The following is a 4,533-nucleotide window of genomic DNA, read 5'->3' on the forward strand; positions in this document are numbered from 1 at the left end:
AATGGAATATTTTTTCTGTCTGTCATTGACTGCACAGGGCTTCTAAGAAAAGCCATTCAGATTAATAATAATTATTATTATAATTATACTAATGATAATAGCTAATGTTTATTGATCTCTTCCTATGGACCCACCACTAAGCTAAGGGCTTATGCACATCATTTCATTTAATCTTCCCAAGATCCTGTTAAGGTAGATGCTATTTTTACCCTTTTTAAAATATAGCTTCATGAGAAGTTAAGTAACTTACTCAAGGTCTATGACAGGAGGTGGCGGAGCAGAGATTCCAATCCAGTTGGTAGAATGCCAGAGCCCAGGCTTATGAACTCTCTGCTACAAAGACTCATTTACAATAATCCCCTTACCGGCAGCAACTGGAAGTTCCAGTCCTGTTTGCAAGGTTCTCTTTTGTGACAAAAATTAGGAAAAACTTTTCATGCAGTCTTCAATGTATAGTGTTTCCTGTAAATCCACCCATCCATCCCTAATTAAAAGATGAGAAGGCATTTTGAAGGATTATAGTACATTTAGGGCCACTCTTGAAGAAGATAGAATGCAATAGTATTTCCTGTAGAGTTTGGTTCCCCATATCTACTATTGGGCAATATGTGTTAATTAAATGCATTCAATTTAGCTTGAATAGCCAAGGGTTATTATCTGATGGAGGTTTTTGATTGTTATTTGCTCCTGCTGGTGATTTAAAGTAAAAGTCTAGAATCCTGACAAAAGATATTGCAATCTGTGGGGACACAGGGAGAGGGAAGGAGTAATTTGCCATTGTAAGTTATAGAGTGATCCATGCAATTTCAAGAATTTTAGTTTAGATGTCAATGTATTCTTTTTATTTCTTCAACATCCATTTGTTTATTCAACAAAATTTTGTCCTCCACTTCCCCGAGGGGATACATTTGTGAGCAAGAATGTCAAGTTCTCTAATCTCACTGAGTTTATAGTCTAGAAGGGGAGACGAGTAATAAACACATAGTTTTAGTACCATATAATGGGGACAGTAATGGCAGAAATATAGGGTGCTATGGAAGCACACAGGCGGGGTAACTTTCCCAGAACTAAGAAGTCAACATTTTATAGAGCTCTAAGACCTTGAAGTAAAATCCCCGAAGAACTGAATTTTTTTCTAATGAAAAGTATAAATATTATTTCATGAGGTGATAGCTATCAAATGAAATGCTATTTTTAAATTAAACTTAAAAGATGGCCAAAAGTCTTTAAAATATTCTCTTGGCTAAATGGTTGGTTTTCCAAATAGTATAAGGACCACAGCATATAGTATATATGCTTTTTTCCCAATAGTATAAGGAGATGTCACTACTGGAAGAGATGCTGGGTCCATTGTCTTCTTCATCGCAACTGCTTCTGTTTGCCTGAGCCCAGAATTGCTGAATTCTGGAGGGCTTCCTTTGACTCTAAATCTGACCCAAGGCAGTCTGTTACATTTCTATTGTGGTACCCTTCGTGTCACATTTTCTGCTGGCAAATGCCTCTTTTATTCACACCTCACAGCAACCAGTTACCTGGCCCACTCACTTCATGTCCTTAGATACAATTTCAGAACAGTGCTCCATCAGAAAGCAGCGGGATCCTATTAGAGCATCTCTCATCTGAGACAGAAATAATTCCTTCACCATAGAATTTCCCAGTCCGCGAATGCTGAAGGCTTCAATAATCTTACAACCAACACAATTTAAACCTATTTAAAACCAGTATAGAGGATCCATCTCCAAAGCCTAAATCCAGCTTTGTGTGTGCAGGCACGCCACCTGGTGGGCCATATTGCATATAAAAATTACAACGAACCCTTCGTGAATTATAATTAAGCATTTTCTTCCTAAAATTTGGGGTCCGAATAACAAATCTCTTTACTTAGCAAAATCTCTAAATTTAAACAGGGGGCATTATGTACTCAGCACAGAGTCAAGTTGAAAGGAACCAAAATTTGGAAGTCCACTTAAACATAATACGAGAGGAGACTAAAGAGCAGAGCATCAGAAAATATCTACATGAAATGGATTGGTTTTGAGCTGTCATTGGTGGTAGTGGAAAAAGAAGCTGACGCAAAACAAAAGCAGTCTGTTTTGTCTAAGGTGATGAAGATTTGGAGCAATTAGAAAAACCGGATTCCACAATCTTAAGTCGATTTAACGATTTGAAAGATACATTCTGCTTCACACCCCCTTACAGGATTAGGCTTCTTTAATGCACTTATCAGTGAGGTGAGGACTGATGGGCAGAGAATGTTTACTGAGTGTTCACCATGTCCTCAATTCTGTGCTAGGGTCTGGGTACAACCTGGACGGGATTGAACATTCTGCATTTTGCCATCCAATTTTACAGTTAGATTAGGCCACTATTCCACCTGGTTTTCTTTACTGCAATACTAATGAAATTGATTATTCGGTTATTAAAGGCCAAAGAGAACTCTGCTAAGATGGTTGGAGCTCACTGACTCTCCAGAACTCCAAGACAGTTAGGGGAGCTGTTGCTTCTAATGTCAATATTGTTGAAGCAGTTTGGTCATTCCTATGACTGAAGTCAGAGAAATCTTACCAATTTGCTATCTGGGGGTGTTGGATGAATTTCTTATACCCACCTGCGGTTGGCTTGAGAGGTGGCCACCTCCTGTGGAGCGCTTGAATCATTTACCATAAGGCCAAGACCACAAGACAATGGAAAGGGCCAATGTCCACTAAATTGAAAAAAAATCAGTGTACATCCCAATTCCAAGAATTCTCCAGGATTAAATAAATGAAGATGGTGAAACGCTAAGGTTGCTGAGCAGAACACCTTGCTGAGCTATTGCCCAGGCTGAAGCGGTTATTACCCTGCAACTACCCTTTACGGTCCCAACCCACTCTTCTGAAAACACCCAAGCCACCCAGCAACCTGATGTTTTGGGAAAAAGAGAACTAATAATCAAAGTATAGGCACCGCACTACCTCTCCTCCCACAACCTTCCCCTACTTTGATTTACCCTTAGTCTTGGATCTGGTAGTATAATCTCTATCAAAATGCTGTATCCAAGTGAAACGTACCAATAGATGAGATCCCTGGCACTGCATGTTATCAGCCAGGTGGTTAAAGGTTGGTAAAACCTTGGTGAGAACAGGTCAGGAAGAATGGCACAAACAAACAAACAAAAACAAAGAAACTTTTTAGCTGTATTAAGAGAAGTGAAGTGAAGCCATGAAGTGCAAGCTCCAATCTCAGAAAAACCCAGGTTTGAATCCTGTTACTACCACTTACTAGAGATGGGAATTTTGAATTTCAGTTTCCGCCTCTGTCACGTGTTCTCTGAAAGGGCTGTTGTTAGGATTAAATTATATATCATAGGCCAAGTGCTTATCACACTGTCTGGCATATAACAAGTTTTAAATTTAGTTTAGTTAGCTGTAATTATTGCTGTTAAGATTATCGAAATTTGGCACTCTGTTGAGCTTCACTTGGATACTCCATTCTGTTCTGAATGGCATATGATAAGAAGGCTGTAATGGGACAAATGAAAGAGAATTCAAAGAGCTTTTGACCATATGGATCATGAAATCACATCACCAGAGGACTAGGTGAAAAAGTCACAGCTCTAAGGAAGCACCTCATTGAACTTCAACTACTGAAAGATCCTAGCAAGGGATAGCCTGTTCATTGTAGCCACCAGGCAAAGTTCTCATCAGATTGAACAGTAGTTACAAGTATATATATATATTTCAGGTCAATAGGAGGGAAGATTTTCCTGAGACCTGTCAGAAGGTGACAAATTTTCCTATCCATGGATGTGTTTAAATCTGGATGGCCATTTGTCACGGATGCTGTGTTAAGGTGCAGAGATTGGTTATATTTCAAGCATTGAATGAGAATCTGGGCTAGAAGGTCATCCAGGCTCCTCCAATCCTAGATTCTCTGAGACTAGGAAAAAGGAAAAGGAAAGATAAGAAAGGAGCAATGGACGGAAGAAATGGAGGTAGGCAGCCATTGTCTCTGTCCCTCTGGGTTGTGTGGCCTTCAATGACAGCTACCACTTGGCCATACGCACCTTTATGCGAACTGGCAAATGGCCCCCTTTCCGGGCTGAGGCGGCGTCGGAGTAGGACTTGGCACGATTGCAGTATCTTTGTGAAAATTCCAAAAAAGAGCCTGTTTCTCTGTAGGAAGATGGGGTGAGAAGAGTACAGTTCAGCCCCCACTTGCCTTCTCTTTGTGTAGTGGATAATCTGCACCACCATATGTATTGATCCCAACTTTCACTTTTCGGCCTTTTAGTCCTGGTGTTTGGGTGTTTGGGTGCATGCATGTTTGCAGATGAGCTCTCTTCTTGGAGCACTGTCACCTGCTCAGCAATCTAATTGGCAAGTCTTGGAAAAGAAGAGGTTGGAAATGGAGTCCAGGTACTGCTTTTCCTTTCGGATTCACTTAAGAGAAACTGAAGGTTGCCTTTAAGTCTTTTTCAGCCCTCAGAACCGGGAAAAGTCACCTGAGCAACCTGATCATCATACCCTGGAGCACAAGGCTTAAAACAAAATG

Source organism: Tamandua tetradactyla, chromosome 8 (assembly GCF_023851605.1).
Source record: "Tamandua tetradactyla isolate mTamTet1 chromosome 8, mTamTet1.pri, whole genome shotgun sequence".
Classification (NCBI taxonomy): Eukaryota; Metazoa; Chordata; class Mammalia; order Pilosa; family Myrmecophagidae; genus Tamandua; species Tamandua tetradactyla.